The sequence below is a fragment of the Motacilla alba genome, chromosome 4, assembly GCF_015832195.1.
Source record: "Motacilla alba alba isolate MOTALB_02 chromosome 4, Motacilla_alba_V1.0_pri, whole genome shotgun sequence".
NCBI classification, from domain to species: Eukaryota; Metazoa; Chordata; class Aves; order Passeriformes; family Motacillidae; genus Motacilla; species Motacilla alba.
In genome coordinates this window covers 69,903,679-69,924,670 of record NC_052019.1, presented here as the reverse complement: position 1 = coordinate 69,924,670, position 20,992 = coordinate 69,903,679, and the positions used below count along the sequence as shown (strand labels likewise).

The 20,992-nt window shown below is 43.7% G+C and overlaps 1 protein-coding gene across 2 annotated transcripts in view; it reads left to right on the top strand.

Annotated features, from left to right (window-relative positions):
* The first annotated feature begins 12,762 nt into the window (after positions 1–12,762).
* Positions 12,763–20,992, top strand: part of UGT8 (UDP glycosyltransferase 8) — a 36,391-nt gene continuing 28,161 nt past the window's right edge. Inside the window, exon 1 of one of the 2 annotated variants that reach the window (XM_038136051.1) lies at positions 12,763–13,300. The gene's annotated coding sequence lies outside the window, so the exon portion shown is untranslated. Of the gene's footprint in view, positions 13,301–13,722; positions 13,910–20,992 lie in introns of those variants that run through there. The other variant, XM_038136052.1, reaches the window with a different exon arrangement.

Here is a 20,992-nt window from a genome sequence, read left to right as displayed (position 1 = left end):
CTGAACACAAACACCACTAAAACCACATTTGGGAAGCCCTTTGCCAATAAATACACTGTTTTAAAAGCTATCACCTCACACAGTCAGATCAGTGGGCAGGCAGCACTTCTGTTAGCCCAGCTGCATTACATGGAACAGAAATCAGGGGCACGTGTCACATCTTCCCTTCCAATAAGATGAGCAGCATTTAGGAAAGAAAATAATTTGACAGCCATTACACAGAATAGTCCAAGAAAGGACAAGAAAAACACTAGTACAAGTATGATTGGGAAATACACTTATTCATCAACTACAACACCGCAACACAGATGCCAGTGAGGTACTGAAAATTCCACCACACCGACAAAATTCAACTTAGACTAAATAATAAATAAAAAAATTGATTGACTTGCAAAGAGACAAAACCAAAGACAACAGCAGTGATTACTTCACCTTACTGGCATAAAAGGCCTTTAAAAAATTACTTGTTTTATTTAGTCTTTAACCTTGTCAGATTCAGCAAGTAGATCAAGTGTTAGCTAGAACAAATAATTCCACCTTACAAAGCAAGTTTTTTTGCTGGCACCTTTGGAGGTGTTTTTTATTTTCTTTATTTGTTTTGGGGATTTTTGTTTAATTGTTTTTTTTTTCCATTTGGTTAATTTTTTGTGATGTTTGAGTTGGTTGGTTTGTGGGTTGTTTGGTTTTGGGGTTTTTTGATGTTTTTAATATTTGGGACTGTTGGGTTTTTTTGTTTAGAGTTTTTGTGTTTATGTGGTATACCAAGAGCAGAATACCAGCACAATACCAGAAGAGGTCCCTGGTTTTCAGGGCTAACCCACACTGCTCCAGGCCCCAAATGCTCTCAGACTTTACCAGGTAAATATAACCTGTCTACAACAGGACCTTCCAAGCATGACCTGTAGCATCCCTTCTCATACTGTTGGTATCTAAATCAACTCCTATTCTCACACATAATTTGTTATTTCATCACTATATGACCCCTTCCTTAATGCAAAATGAATCCCACCATATCTCCCAACTTTTAGCATGCATTTCTTTCTAGTTGTGTCACTATTTACGAAACGCTTCATCTGCCAGGATGTTGTAATTTTGGAAGAGGAGCTGGTAACTTTTATTCTGGCAAGGTTCACATGCTCAAATTTCACTTACCTCAGCAATGTTCTAGGTGTGAAGCATTTCCACAATTTGCCCGCTGTCCTCACTGTTTCACTCTGTTTCACTCAGATTTTCTCCTTCTGTGTTTCCTTCTGGGCATGCACTGTCACAAAATGGACTAAAACAGGATGCAATTTATGTTGCTAATGCCATGCATTAAGTGGTGGTACTGCTATGCACTCTGTAGACACACAAAAACCAATTCTGTTTCACCTTCACTATCAGTCCATATCATTCCCTCTATAGTCAACACAGTTGGCCCCTCCTGCTTATTAAGTGTATCTTTGAGGCCAAGCTGTCTGTTCGAAAACCATCTCAGCTCTGTTTTAACCAACAGCTTCATAGGGAAACATAACTGCCAAGCAGTTTTTTTTCTTTCATTTCTGATGCTTGACTTGACCATACACCTCAGTTGAAAACTGAATCAAGTTCGGCTGAAAATATTTCTAGAATCAAAAACATTAAAGGCATTATTTTCATCTTGGCAGTTATGTGTCATTTTCATGGACCAAAAACGACAGGATTTCAAATCCCTTCCTACTTAAACATGCTCAAACTCAGATTTTCCTCTCCAAATGCTCAAACAAGCAGGGTGCATCACCCTACAGGACAAGTTTTTTATGAGGGATCTGTCAAGATGCCACCCTTACATATTCACATATTTACTAGGAATCAGTAAACACTTTCTCCTTGATGTTTTTGAGGTATTTGAAAGGTGCCTCTGCTGCTCTGTAATATTGGGCCACTAAAAAGGGCAGGTAGAGTTGATCTTGAAGGGAGAGAGATATTTTCCCAGAGAGATTTTCCCATTATTAGTCACACAAAGTGTTTGATCCAGGCAAGACAGCAAGGTGTGACACCATCTGCCCATCACTGTGGTTGTCAATGGTAACGAATTGGGCTGTTCATGAACATTTCCTCTGTTTTCTAGAATGAAATATTACTTATTTTACAGTGCTGCATGTATTTGTGTTCTGTTCAGTGACCAGAACTAATTAACTTACTGGCACAATGATGTCCCTCCTGTTTAACCCAGGCTGTCATATGGACACAACACAGCACAACTACTGCCAGCCCTGTCACCAACACGTGCAAATCATTTCACAAATTCTTTGATGACTTGTCCTGACCTATCAATGCACTCTTCACACAGCACTGTATTCACTGACATCACACTCAGATTTTCCATGATTTACCGTTCCTTCAGTTCCTTGCTTTCCAGCTCCTGGTCACTTGCATTCCTGCATCCCATGGTGCTTGCTCGCACTGCAATAGGTGGCAAAAGCAGTCTCTCTGCAGCTGCCTTCTTTGTCCTTGTTTTACATCCTGCTTAAGCGTGCACTCCTTGTTCCTTGAATGCCACCCTTCTTGATGCAGAGAGAGCAATATCCTTGCATCTTACTACCAGGCTGTATCCAAAATAGGCATAAACCCCTCAGGAAAAGACCCTGAACAGAGGGCAGAACAGCAGCTCTCCTCTACCTACCCCTCCTGCAGACTCATTCTGCCTCTAGAGCAGACCACGGTGCAGCACCACCTGTTTCTCTAACACAGCAACCATCTTTTTTACTTATCATTAACTACTTCTTGGAGATCCTTTGACTCAACCTCCTGTCAAAAATGTTTTTAAAAAGGCACCCCAGAGGGGGAGGATGCAGACAAATCATTCCCAATGTGAGCTAGGCTGGAAGGCAATCTGGAGAAATGTTCTTGAGCCCTATTTTTAGCAAAGGCAAAACAAGGCACAGATTTACCCCAGAAAGAAGCAACATCACCTATTCCTAAAGGAGCTTGCACCACTAGATGGTGCTTTCAAGAGGGCCAAACAATTCTAGTCAAAGCAGCGGGGAAGGTCAACACACCAGAACAGAGAGAAAAAAGCACCACAAATCAAACCAAAAACATAGCCTTGTGTTATTAACTTGTGTTGTAGGCCAGGCTGAGGTTCCCTGGCAGAGAAAGGGAGCCTTAACACACCCTGTCATCACAAGAGGGACATGACGAGCAATGACGCGGTAATAAATATTCTGAGCTCCCAGTTGCTTCCAGCAAAGGATACCAGGGCATGGAGAGAAGAAAATAGACTCGAGCACCCTCTGGGCAAGCAGATGTCATTTTCAGAAAAGAGATGAATTACACTCAAAGTGACCTGAAGCCATCTCACTTACCACCTGTCACAGTCCCTCCAAGCATAAGACTGGATCACTGGGCTCAGTGGTCTGGGAAAAAAAGGAAAAAAGTTGGTGTTCGTCCTTATGAATAGGCATGGATTGAGAAATTTCTGGTTATTTCCACCATTCAGAAGCTCGTTAAACAAACCATAAGAAAAGCTTGGCAACTGCCTTCTTAGCCATGTTTTAAAACACATGTAACATTGCTGTACAGATACACAGTTCAGCCAGCTGGAAGCTTCAAGATGTTTTGTTTTGCCTCATGCTCCAATCAGGTAATGAATAGAACATGGCACAGAACAAATATATACATTTTAATTTCAGTCTCTGCACTGTTTTATTGTTTGTTTAAGCCAGCCCAACTGAGACTCCTTGCACTATACGCCCCTGGTTACATTCCATTGGAAACAAAGGCATATTTGAGGGAAGTACCTCTTACAAAGAGGTATTGATGAACCAGAAATCAGAGTCTGGACAAATAACCATTTTTCTATAAACACAGCTCTATTGTTTCAGCTGTTCTTCTCCAAGGAAATAAATATTTCATTATTCAAAGCAGTGGCTGAAAAAGCAGAACAACTCCTCCCCCTTCACCCAATAATCCTCCCCTCTCCACTCTAGAAAAACCCAACTCCATGGTATCCATGATGCCTCTCTTGCAATATTTGTATTATTTTTCTTACTCTTAACTTGCCCACAGACACATTACTGTGATATTAAAAAGACAAAACCTGAGCCAATTAAGACAGTAATGTCCGTGATCCCTTGCCCACCACACAGTAATTCCAACTTGCTCTTTGCATCTGCACCACCTATATTTAACTCTTGCTTTTGCTACTACCAATCTACCAATGCCTTCATTGTTGTTAAACCAATTTTTTTTTTTTTTTTGCTTTACTCCATCTGTCAAACTGCTTCCTCTGCAGTGAGTTCCTTCCCAAGGGTGTTCTCAGCCATCTCTGAGATACCAAATCAAAGAGAGGAACCAATTTTGTCTCCCCTCCAGCCCTAGCAGAGCTCAAGATCCAATCCCAAGCAAGAAGCCTTTCTTTCTGGGAATCACTGTTTCTGATCCACACAAACCCACAGCACCAGAGTTACAAAACAAGCCAAGATTTCAGCAGGTGTGGAGGGATGTCTCCATGCTCTCACTCAAAATCCATACTCTGGCAGGATTGAAGGCATGCAGGTGAATAGATTCTCCAGGGTCCTACATCTCAAGAGAGCTGAGGGGAGAACTCAAACCCAAACTTCTACCCGGGCAACGTGTAGCAGCAGACTTCTATAGAAGGAAGATGGATTAAGGCTCCCAAATATTCAACTCTACATACGACACTCCTGTAATGGATTTTAGTACATTGTTCCATTCACATCAGACAAAATCAAAAATCTAAGTCTCAGTAAATAATCACATATGGGAAAACATCTAAACCCCCCCCACAGCCACAACAAAAGGAAAAAATTACATGAACTGCCGACTGATCAAGCTTTGCCATGCCTTATCAATAAAAGAATCAACCTTCTAAATTGCTGGTAGAACAACAGCGCAAGGGGAGAGGTTAATCATGAAATGGCAGATTTTTACTTCCCTAAACCTATATTTTGATCAGCTGCAGCGCCATCACTGCAGCTAGAGTAACAGGATAATGGGACAAAGGGAAGTGTAACAGTTTGCTGCTCCAAACATTTTCATGCCTGTGCATATGTTTAACACACTCGTGATACGAACTAAGACCCAGGTTCCCTTAGCAAATCATCCAATGCATCATTCAGCATTCCTAGGAGGGCTTTAACAGGGATGTACTCAGCAAGAGACAATAGTTTCAATTAAATCACAGAGGGCTGAGCAGAGGACGAGGTCCTGCTGAGGAAGATCATTAATATGAGGAGACAAACACAGGAAACATATCATCAAGTGATGATATCAGCCCTGGGCTGCAGAGGTGGAAGAGCTCTGTACTGGGAAACAGCGTCTGCTCTGCCCCACGTCACAAGTCGGGGCCAACACGTCTGTCCGCAATTATTCCCAGCCAATTTTGGTGTGCCTGGCACATCATAAGCACAGATGGGGTTGCATAGATACCCACAGATACAAGACACAAACTAATTAGCTCCATTTCCACACAACTATTTGAGAAGGTAGTAATGAAAAAACAAAGCAAAGAAAATAAACAGTGGATTAACAGAAAGCAAATTTCCCCACCAAGAGAAAAGCAGAGATTCCTACAAAATAAAAGCAGACAAAACGCCTATTTGAAAAGGAGAAAACAGATTTCAATGATAAAAAATATTAGTTTCTTTTTTCTGCAGTTGTTTAAAACTGACTTCCTAGAGTTTGTAGAAATCATGCTGCTGATATTCTGTACAAACTTGCTACTCGCTTTAAGATAGTTCCCTTGCTCTATTGAATACTGTTATTTGAACGCAGCCTGCAACATTACACTATTCAGAACTACATCAAAATTGTTAAATGGACTGAGAGTTCCAAAGTTAGTACATAAACTCATGAAGAACTTGGACAAACACACATATAATGACTCATTTGAGACCTCTGACTTGCAAAAAACAAGTACGCCATCAGGGGTATGACATGGCACACCGATAGATTTCTAATACCTACATATATAATTAACAATTTCTTTTTAGCTTGTTGGAACTCTAATTTGTTAAGGCTACTCTTTTCTCTAGTTTTGGGAGGAATAGAAATGGGTTCCTGACATTCTTAGAAGTGCCTTTCCCATCCTTCTCTTGATATTCAGCTCATCTTCTAGATAAAAGGGAAGAAGAAAGGCTACACTGGGAACTAAATTAACAAGAGCAATTTGGAGAGAAAATGACTTTCAATATGTTCTCTCTTCCAAAGCCAGTCGCCTGCCCTAAATGATTCATTCTGCTCTTCAGGCCTCCAAGCTCTCAGGTTGCCTTAAGCACAAGGACAGCATGAAATAATCGAAAGCAACAACAAGGAAAAACTTGACATTGTAGGAAATGGTACTGGACACACTCTTTAAAAACAGATAAACAGTAAGAAATGGTAAGGCCACGAAGGGGACAATGTAGAATGACCCCGTAGATATTGTAAAAGGCATAGCTATAAAAACAAGACAACTTCAGCTGCAAAAGGCTGTGGTCCCTTAAACAGACTTCGATGGTGGAATTGCACAGTAGGGATACATTTCTTCAAGCTGAGCAGAAGAGACACAGCAGAAGTAAAAAAGGCTTCTGCAGCATGCAGAAAACAGCTTGTCAAAATGCTTTTATTACTAAGGCTACTTAAAAAGCACAGAAGAGGGAAAACAGTTTGTAAGGCAGACAGGAACGCATTAACATGAAAATCTATTGCTGTAAAGATCAAATAGAAAAACAGAACAAGTTCCTGGGAAGCCTGCTTCTCCACCTGAAGCACAAGGAGGTCCTCTGATATTGGGTGCAGTGGTTTCACTATGACAGTCTTGGTATCATAATGCTTCCAAAATGAAACACAGACACGCAAGTGAGGAACTCATTTGGAAGATCTGGCATGAGGATGTGGTGGTGGCTACCCACACATTGGGAAACAACTGCTTGGCATGTGGTAGGAACATGGAGTGACTTTGGCACGCTTCCCCATCACCCCCCAGAGCAGAGAAGAGCTACAACAAGCTGAACCAGCACTGCTGGTGAGGGCCCGCAGCTGAGCCATAAGTTCAGTATCCCAAGTTCCTGGCTTCCCCAAGCACTGCAGAGCTGAGACATTGCTTGCGGCAGCTGGAATGCCGTATTGTCTCCTCTCTCTGGACTCACATTAGTGGCCATACTTGATCCCCATGGCAGATTGCATTCACCACACTTGGGTTATTCTGCTTCTTACCCATTGCTGGAAGTCACTGCCCCCAAACCCTCCCAGCTGGTATCCAAGCGCATTTATACCAGTCACTTAGCACTGGAGCTTCAACTCAGGATCTCTGCCCTGCTCCCAGACATCCCAAAAGGAAGGCTGGAGAGCCTTGTTCGGGTTCTTAATCTCTCACTTGCCATCAATATCTGATCAGCAACTCAGGACTGAAAGGGACCTCCTGGGCTGGGACTATTAACTCATATAGAACCCAGTCTTGTAAGGGCTTTTACAGATCCATCAAATCCATCTTAAAATCCAAGAAGATTTCTGAAAAAGGAACTGCTACAAGAGGTTAGGGTTATAATTAGTTTACCAAGTAGAATTTAGCACTACCTGAGGAGACTGAAGACATCCAATGAAGGAAGGACCTGATGTCTGTTTGGCAGACTCGTAATACTGTTTAACAAGTATTTTCAGACTGCTGCTTAGAGTCATCTTTGACTAAAAAGACTCCAAAATGCCAAGGTCAGTAGGGCTTGACAACAAGAGTATGAAAAAGAAAAAAGGAAACAGAAGGAAAAAGAGAAAATTAACCAATTGCATAAGACTCAAAGGAAATGCAGAACTTCATTTAAAGAGTTTCATAACTCATCTTTTGTCAAGCTTTTACCACACTGTGGCCAAGGCTATGAAAACTGTCCTACAATAATTTATGAAAGAGAAAACCAAACATACACACACCATACCACACCCCTATCACCTGTGTCACTGTGGGATTACCAAGCAGATCTCAGTACATTTAACTATTTCCTTGAAACCATTTTGAGGTGCGGCCCTCTCACTCTGTTCCTTTCTGCTCAGATGGGCTAAGGAGAGCAAATAAGATGCACAGACCTTTGGCATTTGGTGTTATCTTAACAGGTGTGGCAAGAGCTCTTTTATCAATGAGAAATGGTTCAAGAACCAAATACAATACACTACTGCTGGAGCAACGCGTTTGTTTGCTTTACTGCTCTCTTTTTTCCTTTTAGTCAAACAGCAACACCTTTCAGTGGAGTACCCAGGCACTATTAATTAGTTCACTCATTACATACAAACTAACCTTTTCTGCTTACACAGAAAAGATAGACCAACCATTGCTCATTGCCATGGATAACTGAAGTTGGGACCATAGATGTAAAACCAAGCAGCGTTTCTTGAAGCCGCTCACAAGGAAGTGTAAAATCAGAACACAATCAAGCATCTTGTTGGATTGGCTCTCTCTTTCTGCAGCCAGGTTTTGAATTCAGTACTTGTTCAAAGATGTACATAATGTCAGTGGGGTCTGAAAAAGCCTCTTGCGAAAGCTAGGTATAAAATTTGCACTAGCTGCAAACTAGGGGATTTTCAAAACTTGTTTGCCTCATAAAAAAACTACTTTAGTAGCCTTTTGTAATTACTTCCTCCTGTCCAAAGAACAAATTAAAACAAGCAACCCCCACAAAGTAACAGACTTGGAACACCTTTTGACATTTTAAGCTGAAAAAAGACTACCACCAATACCTATTTCATGTTGTTTTCCTCAGATTTAAAGAGATGAAGTCCTAGTCCCTCTCTTTGAAGGGTGATGGGGAGAGCTGTACATGGTGTTGTTTGCTAAAACAAAAACCTGTAAAATAGCAAAATACATGTGCAAAAGTTTTTAACTGCAACTAAGAGAACACTGTTTTTACATGCAGGGGTTTTACACACTTAATGACTAATTTTATGATGTTGAATTTAAAACTACTTTCACCAAAGCATTAACAGAAACTTGAATCTTACTATTTCTATTTTCTTTTTAAAGCACACTGAGGAATATGTTAGCATGCAATTTAAGAAGTAACTAAGCATTTGTAGAGAAACAGTACTGAAACACAGGACTGAAACAGGGAGAGTCACAGGCTTTGAACCTCCTTCACTAAAACACCATTAAGCACAGGAAAAAAAAAAAGTGCATAAAAAGGCACCAGAACAGATGACACCAAGAAGCACTTACACCATACCTAACACTCCCTGCCCACTTGTCTTTCAGGAGTACTCTAGAACTCAAAAACATTCTGGGATAAACACAACCCAAGTTTCCAGAAGCAGCTTTTGTAAAAACATACGTCCACTTACTAACAGGAAAACCACTCAAAGATGCTAAGTTTTCTGACCACATCTTCATATTCAGAATTCTGCTAAAAACAGTGAAAAACTCAGAAAACAATAACTTATTGAGTGTCTCTGCTCCCTAGACTACCATTCTCAACACAAGAAATTCTCCATAGGTTAACAAAGAGCTTCCAAGCCACTATTTAGTTTGTAACAGTGGGAAAAGAAAACACCCTTGAGAAACAGCATAACCCCTTCTACTAACCACCTCCCTTACTGCTCACACACAACACACAGCTATTGCAATTGCACAGCAAGCAACAGGGTCAAAGGCAACCCCCAGAGCTGAAAAGCAGCACCCACACCAACAAAGCTGCTCACTCTATAACTAACTTTGCTTGCCCAGCCTGCCTTTTTAACTTCTTGGGGTAATCAAGGAAATCAAGGTCAGCTGCTTGTTGTGAAAAGCTTCGTCTCATCTCTTTAACCTGCTTTGGTGCTCACTGCAGTTACTGTCACCTGTTCTTGAATCACAGCTTCTAGTGAAAAGCAGCTGTGTAGCTTCATGGTTTTGCAGATTTAACCAAATCCTCTCTCAGCTATTCCCTTTCCACACAGAAGAGTTCCACCTTCTTCAGTCTTTCCTCACAGGAGAGCTGCCTGGTCTGCTCAAACGCTTTTTACTCCTCCCTGTGCCTTCTCTAACCACAGAACATCCCTTACAACAAGGCACAGCAAAGTGGGATTTATGGTTTTAACATTTTTCTACATTAAATTGTCCTGGCCCCATGCTCAACAAACCTCCCCAGAAACTTACTCCCAAGCAAGGAATAAATAAGACATGAGGTCCCACCTAAATTTATCCATAAGTGATTCCTTCTTCCTTTGTTGAAAGTTTTGCCCCAGGAAACAGAACGTGGCGCTTTGTAATTACACAGGCTGCACTGAAAGAACAACTGCAGGCGCATCACAGATTTCTCACCTAGGAGAAAAACTGTCTGCTGCTACCCAAATGACATCAGCCAACTAGAAATTACCATTTCACACCTCCACGGGCCACAAAGCATGGAGTGATCACTTTAGAGTTCTCTGCTGGGAGCCACCATTTCCAGCTGTAACACAGTCACCCGTTCAGGTAGAATTAACTCGGGTGTCAGTGCCACTGGTGGGAGACAATAAGGCCAGCAGCTGCCTACTGCAAAGGCAGACTCGTTTGTACATTTTCCTTGCTTTTGTGGGGATCTGTGAGCAGGTTCCAAAGACGCGGCAGGCAGATCCAGAAATGCTGATTGTCTGGTAACACAACAGCTAAATTGAGTACTATGCATTTCAGATGATCAATTCCTCCCGGCATATTGGAAAGGCTAAAGAACTACAAACCCTCTTGAAATAAATTAGTTTGGCTGCTTGTGACTGCGTATCAATTGGGAAGCAAAGGCAGCTAACACTGTCTTGGAATCTTGGAGTTACAAGCAAGGTGATAGTTGTACTTTGCTCAGTAAAAGCTCCTGAGGTGTGTGTGTGTATAGCCAAAACAATCGAGGCTGAGGGCAAAACACTTGAAGAACTCGATGTGGATCATCACGATCCAGAAATCTACTGGAGAAATTCCTTCCTCTTCGGCCAGACATGTGCAAATCAGTAGAAATGCACGAGGGACGTCATCTTCCATATAACTTACACATGTCGTGCAGTCCAATTAACTGGATTTGCAGAATCACAAATCTGGAATTAACAGTGTAGCATTTATTGATTCTTATGAGCATGATAAAAACTCCACCAGGACAGAAAACATGACAGGGAACCATTGTCTTCCTCCAACACAATCAAGTTACAACCTCCTTCTCTTGGATGAAGGCACTCTACAACCTCAGAGAAAGATGTCATGTCAAGAAGATTTCTTGTTCCTCACCCAGTAAAAAGAACTTTGATGACATCGCTGTCCAAATTAAAAGCAAATTAATTAAATTCCTCCCTAGAAAAATAATTGGAAGGTGTCCCTTTGGACAACTACTGAAGGTTCTTCAAAAGTGCTTTGAAGTTTTTATAAACTCTATAAAATTTTAACAAAAATTAAGAATGTTTCATATTGATAGCATTTTGTGATTTTTTAAAAATTTGAATCTGATTTCCTTATCACAGTTTCAGATTCCAAGACTCCAAAACTTTTGCCACACAGAATTTCTTTGATAGGGTCTGAAACATACTGGGGAGCAAAAAGAAAAATCCCTGTTTCAGTATTTTGCTGTATACCTTATACACCTTAGAGTTATAATCATAGCTTAGCTAATAATAAATGCCTCATATTTACTTTGAAAGAAATAGGAAATTGTTAAATGCAAAATTATACACCTATCTGGAGTTTGAAATAAAATCAATTTGGCAATAACATGGAACCACAAGAGGCAAAGGCAGGACAATACGATGTACACGTACCTAGGGTTGATGGAGACTCAAGGCAAGCTGCCATTACAAAGCAAGGAAAGATGCCATTGTTATGTTATGTTCATTAGTCTTGAACACGTGAATTTTCAATAAAACGTTGTGTCTGACCTATTCCCATCTGCTCAAGACAGGAAACTGGTAAGGCAGAACAATGACAAAATCAAGCAAGTCTGACGTGCTGACAGAAGAGCGCGTGCGGAATAACACAGGAGATTTTAGAAGTAACATTCACTGCTGAGTATGAAATAGCGTGCAGTAACTAAATTCAAACTGCTACCACCACTGTGAGACATCTTCAGTACAACATTCCACAAAGAAACCTTTAATTTTTTACCAGGGCCTGGTAAACAATTGTAATAGAATTCCCCAGGTACCTGCACCGATTGCCACTTTTAGAGGTTGGAGAAACTTCAAAGATTTGTTCCATGTGTAATAAACAGAAGAGCTCTTAAAGAGCTGTATGATATACAGAGGAATACAGAGGAAAACTATATGCCCCAAATAAATTGGATTAATTTGAATGAAAGTTGAGCTTCATTTTCTTTTGCAAGCCATCTTCACTAAAATGGAAATAAATTTAAAGCGTATGTTCATTTTTCTTATCATGCTATTTCATTAACCTATCATTCCAGTTTCATTAACTTTTTTGTTTTGTCTGATAAAACTTAAACCTTCACTTTTATTAAAGGAGTAACTTGATTTGACAAATCAGGAAGACAATCTGACACTTTTTGTCCCTTAAAGCTCATTGCAAAAAGTCCAGTGAACGTGAAGGTTAAAAGAAACAGGGAAAGTTTGGACTTTACAGTGTGTGAGAGGCAAGGGGCAAATCTTGTTGTTTCAAAGAACTTTACTGCCTGTCAGCTGTGAAATAACAGCTTTATTATATTTTGACATATCGTTATTAGATAACAAGCAAATTACACGGGGAAAAAAAAAACAAACCCAATCCACACACACACACACACACAAAACCAACTGGATAATTAGCGCTTGTATTTAAAGACTGCCGGGGGAGCGAAATCGCGATAACTACGTTTATTTGGTGCCTAATTGGCTAAGCAGTTGGACGTAGCTCGGAGTAACCTGGTCCAGGAGAAGGTATCTCAGCCCAGAGCCAAGGGCTGGACCCGAAAAGCAGCCGCACTGGGGCTCATTGGTGGAGGCGGCCCCGGTCCCGCCCGCCAGAGGCGGGCACAGGGGACCTGCCCTGTGCCGGGAGCTGCCCGCCGTCCCGGCAGCGGGGCAGTGCATGGGGCGGGAGGGCAGCCGAGCCTTTCCCCGGACGCGGGGGCGAGCGGCAGCGCCGGTGCATGCGGTGGGGCGGAGCGGGGGCAGCCCGGAGTGATGCGAAGTTGAGGGAGGACGGAGCGAGGGAGCCTCCTCTGCTCGCAGGGCAGCCCAGCCCCGCAGCAGGTGCAGCAGAGCCCGGGCGGAGGGAGGCACCGGCGGGCCCGGCGCTCTCGGCGCCGCAGCAGCGCCGCAGCCCGGGCCGGGCGGACCCGGCTGAAGGACAAGAGCCCCGAGCGGAGCTGCGGTCGTCGGCTCCTTACCAGAGGCAGCGACGCGGAGGAGCGGCCCTGAAGGGAGAGCGGTGAGGGGCCTCGGTGGGGCCTCGAGGTCCCGGCTGCGGCGCGGAGCGGAGGGTCCGGGGTGGGGAGAGGGCATGTTGTTCCACCTCGCTGCTTGTCCCAGTCTGCCTTCTCCTGCTTTTTCCGCAAGGGGAAAGGGTGCCCGCGGCGGAGGGTCTGAGGTAGCAGGAGGAGGGAAAGCCATTCAAGGGGATCGGGGGGGGCGGGGGGGGGGGGGGGGGTTGAGAGTCGAGGGGCTGAGGGGGCAAAGTTATGGAAGGGGGATGAGAGCCGTAGGGCTGAGGGGAAGAGACATGGAAGTCGGGGTGAGGAGTGGGGAGCTGAGGCGAGAGCCGAGAGAAGAAGCCGCAGGGGAGCCGCGTCGATGCGGTTGCTCCGAGCGAGGGGACGGTGTGACCTGAGGGGTGCGGGGGAGCGCCATGTCCTGAGGGGCGCCAGAAGGACACGTCCCTTCCCGCCCTTTTCGTGAGGGGCGCTCGGGCGGGGACACAAGAGGGGCCCGGGGGCGGCGCGCAGGTACCTGTGCGGCGCAGCAGGCGGGCGCTCATCGGGCGGGCTCTGGCGTGGTCGTCGTCCGGCGCCGCAGCGGCGAGTGCGGGGAAGCCCGGCAGGTGCTGGCGCTGCTCCTTGAGGGAGTCGGAGCGCCCTGAGGGAAGAGGGAGCTGGGGGGCTGGAGGGGGGTCCCTCAGCGGCGGCTCCGCAGCCCTGAGGGGAGGCGCGCGCGCGGCGCTCGGCGCGCGCGGGGCGCCGAGGGCGGGAGCGGGGAGAGGGGGACGCGGGAAGTCGCCGCTTTTCGGACACCGAATTGCGGCCGGTCTCGGCGGGTTCCCGTTAACTGCTTGGTGTAGCCGTGAGGGGCTGTTGCCGACAGCCGCCCCGCGGCGTGTGGGTGCAGAGCCGCCCCCCCCGCCTTGTTGGGTTGCCACCCGGCTGGCGGCTTGGGGACGCGGTGTGAGGGACGGCGGAGACCTGGGATGGCTCCCAGAGCGCCCGGGATGCAGTGCCCTCCCTGGATATTCCTTCAGTTTCTATCCCAGCCGTCTCTGAAGGAGCGGCGTTGCGTAATTGCTGCTGCGCCTCCCGGTTGGGCTCAGAAAGGAGGAAAACGGTGAAGCGTGAACTTTACGGGCGACACATCGCTGAAGTTGCGGTGTTCAAGCGGGTATCGAGTGGCACCTTGTCTCTTATTCTCTAAATAACCTACTCGTTTGAGCCCTGGCCCTGGAACGACAGGGAATTTTTGGGAATTGCGTAGCCCGTTTTGCGTGCTCCTCAGAGTTCCCCGGGGATGGACAGCAGGGAGTAACTCTAGTAATGGGCATCCCTGAAGGTCTTCTCCCACAAAGCAACCACCTTGAAATGAATATTTTTTAAATTTCATTTTCGTGTTGTGACCGTACTACTTTGTTTTGGGAATAATTCACGTGATATTACTTATTTCCAGACTTTTATTGCCAACATTGTCTTGGTTAACCTTTCCAGTCTGATGCTGCCTGCTTTTCCAAGCAATTATCACACAAGGTCACTTAGATTTTTAGCTGAGTTGGTTTTAAAGCACTGACACTATTTAGTGTGCAATTAACCTTTGCTTCACATTTCCTTGTTTCTGTTCCTTTGTTTCAGTCATTGATCCAGGCTGTACACTGGATACTGCAGTGGCTTTTCTTTTCCAAAAGACCAACCAGTTTGTGCTGGAGTCTTGTGCCCAGAGACAGCATCCATGCTGTTGTGAAAATACTTCTGTTGAAGTACAGGAAAATTAGTATTTAGCACAAAATGCTTGTGACTTATTTTTCCTTTTTTTTTTTTTTTTTTTTTTTTTTGGTGTTTGTGTGTTTTTCCTGTTAACAGAAGCTCTTTATAGAACCTGAGAAAAGAAAATATTTGTTTGGTGATGTGTCTGTTAAATATTGAGACTGAGAGGTGAGAATCATGTCACTGTTTTGTAAAAAGTAGATTTTATTTTCTTAGGGTTCTTCTAAACAGTTGAGTTGCTCTAAAGCAGGATTTGTGTGGAGAAACCCATGGGATTAACCAGGACTGGAGGAGAGGACATCTGAAATGATCCTGCATCCTTCTTCTGTGCGGGGTGATGTCAGCTGAGCTCTGGGTCCTCTCCTGGCCCGTGGGAGTGGATGGGAGGGAGGTGACTCGCTGAGTGAGTGCTAGTGCAGCCGTGGGCTGGTTGTGGTGGATGCAATCGGTGGCAATTGCAGCTGGCTGCGTGGCTACTGTGCCTGGCTGCCATGGCTTTGTGTCAGGCCTTCTCTGCACCTGTTGAGACACGCACAGAGGGCATGGTTTGCTGGAGCACTCTTCTTGCTGCTTGAAAAGCATTCTGTGGTAATTAAAAGAGTAACAATGTCTGTCCTGACTTGGTTATTTTCTAATTGATGCTCTTGAGTGAGATACATTACTTCTGACTTAAACTGCCAAGTGTTTGTTGCCCTCCCCTACCTTTCCAGCTGTTTTCCCCTTTGGGCTCTTTAAAGTGCTTTTTGTCCACGTTGCTGTTCTAGGCAGGTGGCTCCCTTCCGAACAGTACAAGAATTTACCTCGGTTTATTCCTTATGGATCAAATCTCTTGTCTTTTACACACAGGAGAAATCCCACTGCAGTATTGAAGCCTGTTGGGCTGTTTGTGGCGAGATCAAATTTGTGGCATGATTAGCAAACGATATTTCATTTTTTCTCCAGCTCTAGACTTTCAATAAATATTTTTATTTCTGTTTGATTATTACAAAGTCACATTTGTGAAGAGAACAGAACCGTGTTTGAGAAATGCTGACACATGAGAAGCATTTGACATCATTCATCTCCTTTGCTGATATTTCTAGTCCTCAGAAAAATTTCAGCATGGATTGACTTCTTATTGTTGTTTTAGAAAGAATCATTGGGCTGAAAACTGACTTTCTGATACAGCTCCAAGTGTTTGTGAATAGGTATTGTGGAGGGCTCTTCTCTCTGTTTTCCAGGAAGTAAAATACACTGGAAGCATTTAATGGAATCCTCTGTCCTTTCCCCAGGACAGCTTTGCTGGGAGGCAGTTTCTAAGACTTGTGACATAAGGTGTCTTGAGCCTTTTGATGAATTATTTTTCATCTTTTATGACACAGGATGTGTGTCTGTTAAAATACTCAGGGTGTGAGGTCCTGATATTCCGTGCAAGAAATGAGCATTTAAATGGTTTGTAGCCCCAACTGTGCCTATAAACTGGTTTGTCACGCCCATAATTTTATTTGTATAGGGAAACAAGCATAGCTTTCTTCTTTGCTCTGTGCTGTTCTTTCCTCCTATGAATGGATGGTTCAGCTTCTCAAAAAATAAGCAACTTAAGACGGTTTTCCCCTCTTACTCAGTAACTAAGGGGAGAGTTAATGGGAAGTCTTGAGTCAGCTTCTGATTCTGAGCTGGAAGTGAGCCTTGATGCCCTGCAGAAACAGCATGCTTAAAAAAAAATGCAATATTAAGGCTGTGTCTCAGTGTACTTAGAGGGAGGTAACAGTGTGAATGTAGAAGTTGGAGGACCTTCCAAGCTCCTTAATTCAAGACTATACTCCATTAGAGAAATGATTTTCACCACCAGTCTGGAAAAAGTTAATTTATTTGATATACCTGCAGACGGAGTGCATAAGTGTAACCAAAACTTCAAACATTAAATTTAGACATGCAGGATTTTAGATTAAAATGCAGTTACATATTTGGTATTTTACTTCTTTTGGTTTTTTTTTCTGCAGCCCCCATCTGATTTGAAAGTTTGACTTATTTTACTTATTTGACTTATGAATTGACTTTGAATTTGACTTATTTTACTTAAGTCAAATGAATAAGGTGCTTTAATGCCAGGAGTACCAATTAACAAAATACGCATTTCAAAGTATTGCAAAAACTTTCAACAAAAATTAAGTACTAGCTTTCAAAAAAAAAATAAGGTAACAAAAAGAGAAACAAAAAGGCCTCAAGAAAACACATGGCCAGTACTCACGTGTTCTTACTTTCCCTCAGCTTTTTTTTTCAGGACATCATTGTTGTCTTCCCAATTTAACGTTTCAGCAGAGAAATGCTCAAATTTGGGTTCAAGTGATGTCTGGTTGACACTGCCAAGTGGGGTTTTCTGGCTGACACTGCAAGTGAGATGAAAGGAGCCTGTCTCTCTGGGTGAAGTCGGGGTGAGGAGCAGCAGTTGTGCCCAGGGTACCGCTTCCAACACGAGAAGCACAGCTTGCCTGTGAGCTGAGGTGGGCAGTGTGGCAGCAGAGCCTGCTGCCATGGCCAGCCCCAGCAGCTGTGCTAGCACTTCACGTGGTGCCTGCTTCAGGTTCATGAGGGCTAGTGATTTTTCAAATGAGAGAGCTGTTAGAGAGCACAGCTGCTGTTTGCACGGAGCTAGATGTTTTCTTTTTGTGGGTTTGCTTGGGAAGCCACTTGTGCCAATGGATCATGATGCAAACATCTGCTCAGAAGTACTTCTTTTTAACAGCGTGGTATCCTGAGGTGGATCTTGCAGCAGTATCCTTCTCAGGAGTGTTCTTGGCTAGAAGGTTGCTGCCCCTGGAGAGATGGGTTTGGCATGGTCCAGAGTCACCATAGCCCAGTTCAAACCTGTACTTCAATGCACTGTAAATGCCAGCGAAGCTTTGCTGGAGAATTACACCCCTGATGAAGCCTTGCTGGTCCTTAGAAGAACATTATTTCCTGAAACTGAGCTTTGACGGGTGTGTGGTGATGTGTGTGGTGTTTGGTCCCTGGGCACAAAACTTGATCACTTCAATCAAGCTTAAAATGCTCATGTGAAGCTTTGTCCACACACATTTTGCTCCCCAGCAGCACAAAGTGGAAAATTCCACATGTATCATTTCAGTAACATGTCTGGATAGGCCAGTCTAGTGCTTGGAGCATCCATGACTCGTGGGGCTAAAAGGAAATGGGAGCTGCTGGTGTCAGTCTTGTGAGGACTTCTGTGGAAGCTTTACCAAGGATGGTTGATGGTTATCTGAATTTTTTTTCAAGTTGAGAATCTTGAAAAGCAGACCTGAGTGTGTAAAATACAGGAGTGAAACTGTCATATTTCTTTAACCACTCCTAATGATAAATGACTAATTACTGTGCTTTGTGACACTTGGTAATTATTTTGCTTGTTTATCAATTAGCTTTATTTTCAGGGAAGTACTCTTGAGGATTGGAGTATTCCAAATCATTTTATCTTGGAATATACTTTTATTAGACAATCAGTCTTGCCTTAAACTGCTTACTAGTGAAATAACTACAGGTGTAGGCTATAAAGTTATTTCTGTTTTAAACTCCCATCGGGCTTTATTGCTCTGTAGTGTTCACAATGAGAAAGTTTTAGTCGCTTTCCAGGAGTGGGGGAATACCTGGGAAGTGCCATTTTGGTGGGTAGGAACACACTTGTGCATGTGTAGAACCACTTGGAGTGTGCCTGGATGGGTTATTGTTCATTTGTTTTGGTTTTACACCCAGATCATTCTGGGAATTGTAGTCTTGGAGATGGGAACCATCTTTGTCTTGACCCCTTGTAACCTTTGGACTTATTTTCTCTTTTCCCTAATGTTTGTGAATTAACAGGCTGTACTGAAGTCTTAGACTCTCTTGGAAAGTGTACAAACCCTGTTTTTAGATTGTGAATTCTACTCTAGGCTTTCCTTTCTTGAATTATACTTTAGTCTTACTCACATACTGCTGCTAGAAATTCTCAGGACACTTATGTGCGTTGATATTTTTTTCTACGGTTACAAAAAAAAATCCCAACCCTTACTGGAGTGTATTTTGCACCTTCTAGAAGATTCCCAAATTGATTTCTGTCCCCTGTAGCTCTGGTAAGTGGTGTGGTCTTGGTCTTAAAATCAGAATCTCAGGATTAAACTGTCCAGGAAAGCTGTTACACTACTTTTATCCTTACTCTAGGCCCAGGTTTTTTTAGGAGATAGTTCAAAGCAGGCACTCAAAATACAGCTCTGAAAACAACAGACAACAAGTGAATTTGAAGAAAACTGACCTGTAAATTTCAAAACACAAGCTATTAATTAACAGACTGAATAAGCTAAATGTTTTTGGCATGTGTGGTGTTGTTGCAATTATTTTAATGGAGCTGAATAAGAGCAAAGCATGATGAAATGCAGTGTTTTTGCTTTATTCCAGGTTGTATTTCCCAGTGCCGAAACAAACCTGTGATAGTTTCCTTTGTGATTGTGTTTGTGTGGCTTGTTAAAATGTGCTTATTTGCCATAGGATGAAGTCAGAAATGGAACAAAGAAATTCATTGAGTGCTTCTGGGTGTCATGTGATGGTGTGACCAGGGAGAGCTTGTACCAAGCTGAAGCCAGCTGGAGTGAAAAGCAAAGCATCCCCCCAATAATTATTGAAGTTAGGTGCAAATCCCAGTAAAATGGCTTTCAGTTTAGAACTAATGTTGTCTCAGCCCCTGAGGCTTGTTCATGAGCCCAAATTCATGCTTGGGTGATGGTAGCACATAACTACAGGCACCAAGGAATTAGGCTCACAGCAAAGTGCTCTGCAATTTCTTCCAGCCCCTTCTTCAGAGGGTCATTATAGCGGTGGAGATCCAGTTGTTAATTCAAGTATTAAAAATCAGAGTGACAGTTTTTCTTTTTTTCCTTTTTCCATCTTTTTAGCACTTCATTCAGCTACTCTTTCAGACTGTCTTTTGATGCCAGCGTGAAAGCAAAGACACCACGGGCAGCTGTGACCCTTTAGTGGAGGCATCTTTGTCTCCATCAGCTCCTGTGGCACTTACGCCTCGTCCTCTCCACAGGTAGCAAGTTTCCTTTCATTTTCAGCACTTAGTCCTGTGGTAAGTTACTCTGTTCCTGGGCTCTTCAGGGCACCGTGGTCACACAGCAGGGGAAGAGCTGGTGAAAAATGTCTTTACCAGCCTTGGTGTCCCCTGGAAATGTGGAATAACCTGTTGGCTCCTCTCTGTTGATACCACCAGCCCTGATGTCACAGCAATATTTCTGGATCTTTCTGGTGCAAAATGGCTGCAGCAGGTGGAGAAATTTAGGGTTTCAGGTCTGGGTACTTGGAGGGAAGGTCTCCAGGAGCTGAGGAGACTTTGTCAGGGGACTTGGATATTGTTGCCAAAACACCATGTCTTGTGTGAGTTCCCGGAAGGAAGAGGTGTAATTTGTCAGGAGAGGTTCTCCCGTCGTGTTGGACGAAGCAGACAAATCTCTCCACCAGGAGCGTGCGTGTCTCACTCGCAAGCAGATGGCTCTTGGCTGTGTGCAGGCAGCAGTTGTCCCTCCAAGGTGCCGGGGTGGGATAACCGTGGGCAGCAAGGAGCAGAGCTGCGTCGTGGAGAGCGCCAATGCGGAGAAATCCGAGCCGCCGGCACGCCCCAGTCAGGCTGCCCTCGGTGGAAGGTTTTGGAGCAGGGTGTGAGTGCTTGGCTTTGCTAATCCTCACTTTATAAAGTGTTACAAATTATAGGGATCTTGAAATGCGCCCCGTTTGAGATGCCCAGTGCAAAACAGGACAAAAAGGACTGGCTGTTCTTGCTCTGTTTGCTTTTATTTGGGTTATTAAAACGACTCAAGAATGTCTTTTGATTTGTTTTGATTAGCCTACCTGGTAGGTCTGCAGAGGTTAATGTTTCACAGGTTTTAAAATCTTGATGGAACTCAATTCCATGCAGTTAGCTGGGCTGAACTTGG